This window comes from Camelus dromedarius, chromosome 3 (genome assembly GCF_036321535.1).
Source record: "Camelus dromedarius isolate mCamDro1 chromosome 3, mCamDro1.pat, whole genome shotgun sequence".
Taxonomy (NCBI): domain Eukaryota; kingdom Metazoa; phylum Chordata; class Mammalia; order Artiodactyla; family Camelidae; genus Camelus; species Camelus dromedarius.
The window spans coordinates 76,937,315-76,950,930 of NC_087438.1; the positions used below are offsets into that span (position 1 = coordinate 76,937,315).

Here is a 13,616-nt window from a genome sequence, read left to right on the forward strand (position 1 = left end):
CTCTCCTGTTTTCTTTTTTGATTTTTATGGAGGATTCCCCAAGTTTATTTTCCAGCCATTGATAGTTTTTACTTTTCTAGGCTTCTCTTTCATTCTTCAAATATCTCTTGGTTGCAGTGCCTTGCTTCATAGATTCCTTATCCCTATGAGAATACTAATACATTTTTAAAGTTTTTTTTTCTTTCTGGATAAGTCTTTTATTCCTCTCAGCTGCTGTTTCTTATTAATTGAGTCTCCACCTATCATATTAGAATCTTCCGGAGGTCCTCAACTATTCACTCATACTTAAGAGTAGGGAACTAAAAAACCGCAGTCAAATGCTATAAAAGCTGATTGGAAGCTCCCACCACGTAGGTGGGACTTGCTTCCTGAGAGATTCACAGTAGGATGATCTGGCTGGGCCACTGGTTGGGAACACGTAGTATCAGTATCTGTAGCTCATTCTTTCCAGCTGGTCAAACTCCCTGAAGAGAAAATCCTCCCAGGCCAAACTGGAAATATTCTGGGAAGTCAAGTGGGGCAGCACTGTCTGTTTGCTTTATTCAATCCTCCTTTGCACAGTACAAGTCTGGTTTGGGTTCCATTAGAAGCAGGCCCTAAGACAAGGGTTTGAGTGCAAGTAGTTTATTTGGGAGGTGATCCTGGGAAAGACTGGTGACAGAGCAGACAAGTGAGTTAAGGAAGGGAAGAAAGCCAATAAAAGGATTACTATCAAGGAAGTTAGCACTGTTGGTTAACTGGCGCTAATCCTGTTAAAGAACTTTGATGGCCATTATGAAACAAACTTCAGAGTTCTCTCATTCAAGGAGTGAGAAAGATGGAATACTTATATACTAACTTCCCATAGCCATTGTTCAAGGGCTCCCCCTAGGGTCTGCACCCTAGTCTGCCACGTGGGCAGCAAGGCGGGCTCTGGTGGCCATAAAAAGGCCTCAGGCAAAGAATGCAGATGCTAGCAGTTGGAAGTTGTTGGACTGCACCCCACAGGACTTCACACCTTATAGGTGCCCAGCCTTGAGACCAGAGAAAGAAACAGTGAAAGAAACAACGATTCATTTCATGGGGGATCTTACACGAAGGGTCCTGGAGCAACAGCCCCCCGTGCACAATAGACGTCAGGCAGGATACGGCAGCAGGCTTCACTCCTCAGGGGAGAAGGAGGCTACCGTGTATAGAGGGGATTGACAGTCAGGTGGGCTCATCGGTTACCAGGGACTAATTAAGCCCTATAATTAGAGGATTAGATAGTCATGTGAGTAAAGCAGGGACTGGTCAAGCAAGGGATGTACAGAGAGCAAGAGAACAGCCATCTTGAATAGCCTGACCATGCAGATATCCAGGCAGCTTGGCGTAATGGGTTAGTAAGGATGACAGTTAGCCCCTTCAATAGTTCTATTTTGTTGGGTGTGCATTCTGTCTGTCCTATTGTAACAAGCAGGACCCCATGGGGCCTTCTCAGGACAGACCTATCCCCTCATGTCCTCTGCCTGCCTTTTTTATGTAGAAAAACTTTAGCCAAAGAACAAATTTATCAGAGAAGTGAGAAAGTGCAGAAGCAAAGGAAAATAGTTAAACAAGACAAAATAATAATAGTTTAGCCATTAAACAAAGTCAAGGGCCTTTAGCTCCTCTTCAAGGGCTACAGATAATATTCTGAGCTATACATATCCTTTGAGCTGCTTTGCAGATACTGAAACTCCTACCAGGTGGAAAAAGATAACTACATGATGACCAGACAGTAGCCATGACATAAGTTCCATCCTACGTAATTTCAAGAACTGGCCTCAAAGACATGGGAACAAACTGACCCTGGAACTGAAGATTAACTGTATTTAAAACAATCGAGATGACGCTGATCAGCTCACCACATGACCAATTTCAAGATGATTGTCAGAGCTGACTGTGCTGTTCCCACCTCCACCTATACATTCTGAAACTTCCCTTTAAAAGCTCTTGCCCTCTGATCGACAGTTGGAAGTTGGCTTTTGGACACAAGTTCACCTTTTCCCCAGGTTGTTGGCCTCCCGATTAAGCAACCTTTCCTTTCCTACCAACACTTGTATCTCGAGTAATAGCAAGCAGCTGAACCTGAACTCAGTAACACTAACTCAACTTCTTTTCTGTATCAGGGGAGCACCTTAGTGGCTATTTTTCTTAGTGGTCCACTGGTAGCTCAAGTCTGGTTTTTAGAGTACCCAAATGATAGCAGTGAAACAAAGGTGGAAGGCAACATGGTATTTATTCCCAAGGGGCCAGTGGCATTCAAAACAATCAGGTTATTGGCCTCAGGGAAGAATCTAAAGGAAGTCTTCCTGACCCCTTAACTCTCTGTAGTCTCCCAGCTCAGGGGCAGCTATACAACTTCTTTTTCAGCTTTTAGGGTCCAGGAAGTCCCCAAACTCTCTCATAGTGCTAAACCGATCTTTCCCATAAAGAATTCCAGAAATGTCTGGGGGCAAGCATCTTCCAAGTTACTTTCCTGCCCACACCCCATCTCAATCCCACCTCCTCGTATACACATTTCCAGGGGCTGGGCTAGTGCACAATGGAGCAGCCCTTACAGCAGTCCTCTGAGCCATGACTCCCAAAGAACCCAAGGCCTCATTCGCACACAGTTGTCCATAGGTCCCAGCAGCCTGTGGCTTGTAAAAGGGAAATAAGATGGAGTTTGGAGTTGAGGGAAAGGAAGATCCTAGGATTCTTAAATTACAATACTGATATGATTTTTAAATAATACGGTTGATCAAAACCTTTATAGTTTTAACATATGCTATCTCATTTAGTCTTTATAACAACATGCGATAGGCAGATAGTGATTAATAAGGCTTATAAAGATTAAGTGACTTATAAAGATTAAATGATTAAATCACTGTATGTAATGGAGCCAGGACTAGAATTCCGGTCTTCTGAACTCACAGCAGGAATTCTGCTTTAAGGAGAATGGCACACTAATAATTACTGATGTCTGTACAGCATATTATAGTGTAAAATTATTTCAAATACAATGATCCTCACAAAAAAACAAGTTGTTGTGGAATTCTTAAAAAATGCTCAACATACTTATTGGCCTCTCCCGATTCAGCTGACCTCCTGAAAGCCTGGGCTCCATTTCCTACAATCTTTCAGCTTTGCCCCACTCCACGTGTTACCTTTAACCTCAGGACGATGGTGAGATGGCCCCAGTAGTTCCAGACATCATATCCTGACCTGATGACATTCAGTAAGGAGAGAGGGCTGTCAGGTGTCAGAGTCGCCAATTAAACAAGCAAGCCAAAAAATGAAAGAGTTAAGCCTTTAATCACTCACTGTGATGGTCTGAGCAAGAGGTTAAAACCAGACAAAGCACGACTCCCTCCTTCCCATTTTCCCCAGGAACTGAGCACCGGTCAAGGGCAGGCGGATCAGCTCGGATCCTGCGCTGCAGGGTGGTTTCACGGAACAAAAGGCTCCAGCAGTTTTATGAACCCTCGGGAGGGAGGGCTTCGAAGGGAAGGGCTGGGAGTGGAAAAGTACTCCTCCTTCCTGGGGAAGTCTCAGAGACTTGATGAGAAGACCTCTGCCCCAGCCTTAGATGAGGAGACAGGATTGAAGGCCTCAGGGCTAGCAATGCAAACAGGTGCCACACAGGAGCCTGAGAGGCCTAAATTCCTGGCTGCAACGCCTCAGAGACTGCAGAGGAGAGACTGGAGAAGGCAGTTACTCCCTACCAGGCCTGCCAGGCAAAGCTTTTGTCATTGCCCATGGTTAGGCCTGAAAAATCACACACAGGTCTTTAACCACGAGCCAGACTCCTCAAGAACTACTGGAGTTAAGCGGATGCTAAAGCCTCTCCTTCCTCTGAACCTACATGAACCCATGCATTTCTTTTTATTATCAACCCAAGCTTTCTGCTACTTGGGCACAAATTGTTACCAGAAAAAGGAAAATAAGAATTACCTCGGTTTTTTGTCACCCCCAAAAAAAAGATTTTTGACGAGAGACAGGAAACAGCATGATAAGCAAAATTTTATTAGTGAAGTAAACAAAATAGTCAAAGATAGTACACTCCTGAGAATTGGGAGCGGGCCAATCCAAGAGAGGAAAAATGGCACCACTCTCTCCTTCCTCCTGCTTTTATATCCTGGTTTCATAACTGATTAATTGTTTGATTAACTGATTGAGTCCCTGTGCTCTGGTTAATTGACAGCTCAGGTTCCTTGTGCTCTGGATTATTCCTTTCCCCTTCTTTTCCCCCTGCCCACTGCTCATTTCTATCTAAACTACCTAACAGAATCATTCCGGTTGGTATGTTTCACTAGCTATCCAGGGGCTCAGACCAGAAACTTGTGTGAACCTTGGTTTCTGTCTTTCTCACACATTACCATTTCTAATCCATCAGTGAGTCCAGTCCAGTCCACCTCCCAAGCATATCTAAAACCCATCCCTGTTTCTCCACCTCAACCTTCCCCACTTTAGTCCAAGCCCCCACATCTCTCACTTGGACAGGTGACTTCGGCAGGCTCCTAACTGCTCTCCTGTCTTCCGCTCTTGCCCCGTTTTAACCTGTCCTCCATGTAGCAGCAAGAGTGATCGTATTAAAACACAAACTTGATCATATCCCTCTCCTGCTTGAAAATCTTCATGCCCCTTAGAATAAAATCCAGTTTGCATGCCACAGACTAAGAGACTTTGTAAGCTGAGGCACCTGCCTACCTATCACTCTAGGCCCTCCTACATCCCATCTTCCTCTCTCACTGTCCTCCAGCCACACCAGCCTTCTTCCAATTCGTCAAAAACTCCAGACGCTTTCTGTGTACCATTCCTTCTGCCTGGAATGCTACCCACCCCCTTCCATAATTCCCTCATTTTTATCCTTTATGCATTGCTTAAATATCACCTTTTCAGAAACCCTTTCCTACCCACTTTATCTAAATAGTCTCTACTGTTATTATCCATCCAATTCCTTTGTTTCCTTCATACTATGCTTCCTCAATTTGAATTTTTTTTCAATCCATTTTTCCCTCTGCCCTGCTATGCTCTAAGTGACAAGAAAGCAGGGGTCTTTTCCATGATTCACTGAATCCCCAGTGCTTAGAAAAATTTTGTCATATGGTAGGCACTGTATAAACATTTGTTAAAGAATAGGCAAAAGAGAAAGTTATCACCAAATATACGCTGAGGTTACTGAGGAGGAGGTGACGAGACGCAAAATCTAAATATGAGTAAGTGTGAATCTCTTAAAAAAAAAAGTGAATTTCTGCTTAGAAATCTGTTGGAAAAGATGAACTCATTCTAGCTCAGATGGGTTTTTGTTACTTGCACCAAAGAGTTCTAGTGCAGAATTCATACATAAAATATGTAATAGAATATAAACAATATATAAATATATAATACACACTATGTATGTTACACATAAAGATATGTATAAATATATTATATATAAAACAACTCTAGACCATCTTCCTCTGCTCTTGCCCTCCTCTGTCTGCTGCTCTGTCATGTCCAGCTCCCACACCCTGATAAGTTCGCCCAAATTGGAGGAGGCAGTTGAAAGGGGTAAATAAAGTTGTCAGATCCAAATAAAACACTCTACTCTAGTAGTAAACAATTTTCTTTTGCACGAATGATAAATCAGGAAAAAGAAAATTGTTTCAGGATTTGTCTTTTTTAGAAATAATTTCTTAATTTTGTAAGATCAGAAATATAATCTCTATATAACAGTTCTTAAGAATTTTCTTGTTAATTCCCTGTCACTGATGAAGGGATTTTTTTTCTACTACTAAAATTCCAGAAACTAAATCACTAACAGACACACTAATTACTGTGTTGAATCACTGAATAAATTTGGTTGTTGAATAAGCATGCTGGAGGCTATTTTGTTTTTCTTTTACTGACCCTGTAAGTATCTTAATTGGGAAAAGCTGTTTCTCTCATAGCATCTCATACTGAATTCTTTAAAAGAAGAAATTTTGTTGAAACAACAACAAACAAATCTTAAGTACTTCTCCAATCTCTCGTTATTAAAATAATCACTCTATGCCACAGAGTTGACATGGAGCTCAGAGTCCACAGTCGGTCTACCACTCTCCAGACAGAGGCCCCACCTGTGACTGGCCTGGGTAGCCCTGTTTCCAGAATAGATAAGGAAACCAGAATCCAAAACACCAAAGGTATGTTTTATACCTACCAGCAGAGGGTGTCCATTCCTTTTTCTCATTTTTAAAGTTGACATCATTCTTCCTTCTCAAGTTTTTAGCACAAGAGCAGGATTTGAAAACTGAGCCTTTTGCCAGAGGTAGGATTCTACTTCAAAGGACTTCAGGTAATTATACTATTATCTGGTTAAATGATTCGGGTCTCGGGAAAAAACCCTCTCCCCCATGATGAAAGCTCTCCTTTCAAGCTCGCCTTGCCTTCTCTGTTCTAGTCACTGCAGCACTGACAAATGGTGATACAATCTCACTCTGTACACTAGTTTTATATCATATTGCTGCTCTAACAAATTACCAGACTTGGTGGCCTAAACAATACAAATTTATTATCTTTTAGTTCTGTGGATTAAAAGCCCAACAGAGAATCCACTAGGCTAAAATCAAGGTATTGGCAAGGCTGTGTTCCCTATTGGCAGCTCTAGGGGAGGGTTAGTTTCTTTGCCTTTCCAGCCTCTAGAGGCCACCTGTCTTCTTTGGCTCATGCTCATCTTCCTCCCCTTCCTCTCCTTCCAACTCAGCAATGTTAGGCCCATCACATCACTCTGACCTTCTTTCATGGTCTCTTTTCCCTGGGACTCACTCCTGCTTCTTCCTCCACTTTTAAGGACCCCTGTGATTGCATTGGGACCACCCAGATAATTCAGGACTATCTCCCTATCTTAAAACCAGCTAATTAGCAATTTTAATTCCACCTGCAACCTGAATTCCCCCTTCGCACTAACATAACATACTCACAGACTCCGGGGATTAGGACGGACATGTTCGGGGGCGTTATTCCGCTTGTCACACTCTATAGGTATCTGTGCTTTATAGCTTTTCTCTGTGTCTACCCACCCCCTCACTGCCATTTCCTGGAATCACTGACAAGTTTTTACAGTGTCTGAAAATTGCTAGTTATACTAAATTGATATTATGGAGTGTTAGCTCCTTTGCTCATTGTGCATAGGCTCATCCAGTTTACAAATAGCCCTTATTGAAGGGTAAAATAAGGCCTGGGACTTGCTTTAAAATAATCCACCAGGGGAAAAAGTTGCAGGGAAATAGATAAAATAAGGTAAGCAAAAGGGTGGTAATTGTTGAAGCTGGGTGATAAATACATGGAGTTTAATTATATTCTCTTCCTTTGTATATATTTTCAAGTATTCATAATTTAAAAATCAAGACCTTTTTACTGAGAATTCAGTAGACTTCGCTTCTTGTTCTTTTAGTATTTGAAAGGAAAAAATTGATAAGAATAGTAAAAACTGCATACTTTGTCCTTATTAAATGCACTAATTCAAAATGCAGCTGACAAACTTTGAGGTATAATGAACAATGAGATGCTGTTGACTTTTTGTAAAACTAAACTTTTTATTTTGAGAAAATTGGAGATTCATGTCTAGTTGTAAGAAGGGAGATCTGATAAACCCTTTGCCCAGTTTCCCACAATGGTAACATCTTTCAAAATTATAGCAAGATATCACAACCAGGGGATTGACATTGACTTTTGAGACAGACATTTTCATCACCATAAAGATCCTTCATTATACCCTTTTATAGCCAGCATTTTCTAAGTGGGGGTCAACTATTTATTATATATTCCAAATGAAAATCTTTTCATGAATTTTACATGCCTTCCTCTCAGCTTTGCTTAGGAACTTATTGGCAGTTGCTTAAAATTACCACAACCTAGTTTGCAGAGCTATCAAACACACTGCCTAATACAATCCTAAAACTGAACTGACTAAATTTTAGGAACCATAGATAGACTAGCAAAATACGAGCTCAAGTAAGGGATTGAGAACAGTGCTCAGGATAGCTGAGAGGCATCCTGGAACTCCAGCATCAAACAGCAGGCAGGCAGGGTGGTCAGTGTAACCACCTTGATGGCCAGAAGTCATCAACCATGTGACAGACACTGCTACTGCCAGCTGCCTCCTCCAATGTCTAGTCTCCCCTTTCCTCTCAGTTAACGGGCTCACTTAAAAGCCTACATTGCCTGGCCCCTCTCACAGGTATATTGACTAAATGTAGCAACTATATTTGGCCAAGAAGATGTAAGCACAGGTTATCTAGGATTTCAGGAAAGTCTCTAAAAGAAAGTGACAAGTTCTTCTTTATTCTTTCTTCTCTGCTCCCTCCTGTGGCCAACAACTCACTCAGAGAAGCAAAATAGAAGATGCTGTGGTCTCTGATGAACTTGGAGCCACCAAACCAGGCCCAGAGTAAGTATCTCTGGATTTATTTTGCTGAGAGTGGGGTGGGGAGGGACAGGGAGAAAGGGAGAGAGGGAAAGGAGAGGGGAGGGAGGGAGAGAGGTAAAAGTCTGTCTTGTTTAAGTCATGATATTGGACTTTTTTCTCTTATATGCAGTCAGTAATCTAAACGGACGTTAGCAATCTTCTCCTTATCTAGGGGCAAAGGCGGTTCTCATTTGAGGCTTAAGACTGCTCTTTTGATTGTGGAAGAAAAAACACTTCAATAGGCTTCTTGATCATATAAAATTAAAGGCCTGAAATGATTATAGACTGAAGAATCTGAAACAATTGGAAGGTAACCAGCTCTGAGGAATGATGCAAAATTTTCTCTACCTTTGACTAGAATTGAGGCTCTGTAGAAAGAGGATTACAATGTTGGAGGAAGAGAGGAGCAGAAAGGAAGGATTCCCTCTCTTTTTAGAAGGAAAAATAAAAAGGGTGTAGTTGAATATACACACTACTATGTATAAAATAGATAAACAACAAGGACCTACTGTATAGTACAGGGAACTATATTGAATATCTGGGTCCTGACTAGCACAGTAAGTCTGGTCTTCTTGTGCTTTGGGGAATCAAGGAAGAAGTGTATGCCTACATTTGGAGGGTATGTTTATTAGGAGAGCAAAGCAGCATGGAAGAAAGGGTTATAAGGAGGGCAAGTGATGATCGGCAGGAATGGAGCAGCAGTCCAAAAGCAGGGGGGTGACCTTGGGGATGGAGGTGAGAGCCTCTACTTTGGCACTCAACAAGAATGACCTCTGAAACCTGGAGAACTTGGGAACACTCTGATTACACTAGTAAAGTCAATACATCATGAATGAAATATGATATATGCAGAAAACTGTCTCAGAGATCCAAGTGGGAAGAGCGGAATCAGACAGTTGGCTAACATTATTCACATCTCCAAAAAAACAGTGAGCCAGTAAGGCATAGAAAGGAAACCCAGAAAGAGATCTAAAATACGGAATTTAGCACTGTCTCTTGAAGTCCCACAGACTGGAGACAAACTAAGTAGCCAGCTTGACCATCTGCTTCATAGGACTTCCACGTAATGGCTCTGATAGGACTTTTAGCCTTCAAAAACTACTCAACTTAATTCCATTTCAATTCAACACTCTTCAAGCAACTTTAAGATTACAATTTTAAAAAGTTTCTTTTGCGAAAGAAAAAGTTTATTTTGTATAGCACAGGGAACTACGTTCAATATCTTGCAATAACCTTTAATGAAAAAATGTGAAAACAATTATATGTATGTATATGCATGACTGGGACATTATGCTGTACACCAGAGATAGACACATTGTAATTGACTGTACTTCAATTAAAACAAAACAAAAAACAAACAAACAAAAAAGATTACAATTTCACATCCCTTATAGCTTTCTGTCAGCACTGTTAAGGCTGATGCAAGGCCTGCAAAGGAGCTGGAGAGAGTCCAGATTAAAACCATTTGAGAGAAGGCAACATCAAACTACACCAGGAGGCCAAATCCAAAGACCAAGTCAGGAAGGCCCTAAACAGAACCAGAGTTTGGGGAAGGGGTATGGAATTGGAAGGCGGTGTTGGCTGAGGGGGTTACACTTTCTGAGTCAGAGATAAAGTAATAAAAGATCAGGTTGGAAATGAACAAAGAGATTTTGGTCATTGTTCTAGTCAGGCTGGAGGGTCTCCATCTGGCCTTTGTTGGCTAGGGCTCTGAGGGGTGGGACTGGCTGAAGGACAGGGCCCACAGCACTTGGTCCTCGTTTTTTCAGGATAGAAGGTTTCTTGCCCACAAGGGGCCAAACTCACATTTTCATTAATGTTGGAAAAACCATTTTAGAATTTTAGTCTTTTGTCCTAAAGCTTTTTCCCCTCCCAAAATGCAAATGTCCATGAAGAGCAATAATAAACTTGATCATTTATAGAGATATTCTTACTGAGAATTTTGGGTTTTTTAAGGAAAAATTAAGTGTACTCTGTTTTACTTCTTTAAAAGCTTCATTCTTTTTTTTTTTTCTTTACTAGTAAATGACTTTCTAAAAGTTAATTTTCCTAACTTTGAATATTAAAAATTCATGCAGATCGATGAAGGACTCACTCTGAGAATCAATAATATATGCAATTTTTATGCTTAAAAAGTCTAAGCCATGATATCATTAATATGCAAAAATAGATTGTTGATTTCCATACATCTGCCTATATATATATATATATATATATATATATCTCATTATGTTTATGACAGTGGGGTATGTGAACCATAAATGTACAGATTCCAAAATTACATGTTTTTAAAGATTATCTACTTCTAGCTTTTGAGTGCCATTTCTTCAGTGGTATTTGTTTGGGAAAGAATGGCAAATAATGACCAGCAGGCAGATTGCCAGGTTTCAAAAGAACAGGTTTGGCCTTGTTTCAGTATCTACATTAAAGTCTGTTTATTTAATTTTCTGCAGAAGAGAATTTGCATTGCTAAACTTGGAATGTACAGCATGCATCCCTAATTTAGGTAAAACACCCATCCTGCCAGAACTCCATAATTAGAAAACAACCATAAAAGCTATACAAAAGCATATGTTAGTTTTCACGAATTTAAACTTGTATTTGCAAAGCATCAGCCCACTCTGTACAGGTGCTCTGCGCATCATGAGTTACAGAGTGAACTGTTGCTCACTTGCTCCGCCCTGCTTATGCCCCTGGTGGTGCTTACCTCCTCTCTCTTCCCTTCTCCCCAATAATCCGGTTCCCCTTCTCTGAGCAAGTAAAACACCTCTGCACACCTTCTCTCTACTCTTTAATTAGACAAACATATACATGGGGATTTCCTCCTCATTGTCTGACAAAATAAAAGAGGATTATAAAATTTCTTAAATTTTCTTTCTTAGTAAAAATACTGGAACTCTCTTCAGGTCAACTGATAAGAGAACTCATTCATTCTTTTAAATACATAATATTCTGTGTTGCTTAATATTCTAATATTCTATATGAATACACCACATTTTAGTCAATTATTTCGCTACTGATGGGCATACCCTGTGTTTTCAGTCTTTTGTCTCTGCAAAAAGTTCTGCAATAAAAGTCCTTTATGCATGTCCTTATGTACTGGTACCTTTATTTCTAAGGACTATTAGGAGTGAGATTGTTGGGGCAAAGGTGTGCATATTTTTTATTGTAATAGGTACTGCCAGATTGCCTTTCCAATGGACAGTATTGAATTCAGTTCCAAGTATAATGTAGGAGTATGCCCTCCCCTGCACTCACCTCTACTGCCACCAGTCATAGGCATTATTCAACTATTGCATATTGTCCCTTGTCTCTTTCACTTAGCATATCTTGGACATTTTCCATTTCAGTACATATATATCTATCTCATTCATTTTATTGGCTGCACAGTATACCATATCAGTTAGTATAACCTAGGTTATGGTATAACAACACCAGAATCACAGTGGCTTAATACACACACAAAAAAAACTGATTTCCTGTGCACATGAAGTCTGCTCGCTGTGAAGTCTCAGTGCTCTAGCTGCTTCTGTCTTGTGACTCTCCCTCCCAGTGTGTGTTTTTACAATTGCTGCACCAGAAGGGAGCATGGAGACTCTCCCATGGGCTCTTAAAATGCTTCTCAAATTTTAGGGGCCAAAGCAAATCACATAAGCACGCTCAACTTCAAAGGGGCAAAGAAGTGTATTCCTCCCACGGACTCAGAAGGAGAAGGGATCAGGAGATATTGGTGAACACTAGTAATATATATTACATATATCATTGAATGGGTATACCATAATTTATTTAAGTAGTCCCTTATTGATGGACATTTAGATTACTTCTGGGTTTTTTTCAGAGATCTTTATATATTTATTTTGGCACACTTGTGTGAATATATCTATAGTATAAATTCCAAGAAATGGATTTACAAAAGCAAAAGGAATATGCATCTGAAGTTTTGATAGATCAAGGCTGCCATTTTGAGTTATGTGCAGGGTACATGAACAGAGGAAGTCAGACAACAACAGAGAAGTGACAGGAAAACCAGAAAGAGATGGAGGGGGAACAGAGTAGATTTCACAACCTGATTTTCCAATTCCCAGGCCCTTTGAATGTGAGTGTTCATGTCTATTAAACCTCAGCATGTGGTCAGTAAACTCTTATTTTCACTTTTGCATGTTTACATGGGTTTCTGCTCCTTGTGATAAGTTACACCAGACTTTGAGGAGGACAGAGAAACATGTCATAATCCTCACTCTCATTTCAGTTTTCAACCTAGTAAAGAGTTGGGGCAGGAAAGGAGGTGATCACTGAGTTATCTGACCAGAAGGTTCCCCACTGGACCAGTGTTTTTGAGTTGAGCTGCTTTTAAATCTAGAGCCAATGGTTGATGAAATGAAGTTTCCTCAAATCTGGAAAAAGAGCACAGCCCCAAAAAAGTCTTGCTTTTCCATCTCTCTACCAGAGTAAACTGTTCTCATTTTTAAAAGCACAGCTCAGATTTCACTTACTTCATCAAGCTTCACCAACTGCTATCAGACCTCATCTGATCTCCAAATTCTCTAAATTCTTGTAACACAGGACATACAAGTTAGCCCACATTTGGTTTCATATTGTTCTGTTTGTCTTATCTCTAGAATTAGACTTTAAGTTCTTTGAGTGTAGGAGAAATGTTTCATATTTATTTTGAATTTTCTACAGAACCTTGCAGATAAAACACACATTTAAGACTGATTAATTCTACTTAAGCCATGCAAACCAGACCTAACAAGAGTGTATTTAAAGCCACAAATAAAATGAAGGACAGCTCAGTGAAACCAATATGTGGTTTGCATTTGCCAGCAAGGATTATTGCCTTGTTGATATAACTGTAGCAACTGTGTGCACCCTCTAGTGACTACAAAAATTTTCCTTAGACTTGTATTAACTTGCCTTAAATAAGCTTACACATATTCTATAAGCAGATTGATAAAATACGGTACTCACTGTGTAAGTAATCCCTCTATAGAGATATTTATACTAGCACTCTTCTGCAAACCTTTCTTTTCATTTTTATTTGTTGTTAATATTTTCCCTTTTATTTTCAATTTTCTGGATGGATTTAAGTGTGCCTCTTGAACTAGATAGTTTTGTTTGCTTGCTTGCTTGTTAATCAGATGGGGTGGTTTTGATCTTTTAGTAAATGAGTTCTGTCCAATTAACTCAGTTTCCTGATATATTT

General features: G+C 40.2%; 1 long non-coding RNA gene across 1 annotated transcript in view; it reads right to left on the reverse strand.

Moving 5' to 3' along the window:
• The window catches only part of LOC135321069 (uncharacterized), a 28,004-nt gene that overhangs the window by 935 nt on the left and 13,453 nt on the right, over positions 1–13,616 (reverse strand). The window lies entirely within an intron of this gene.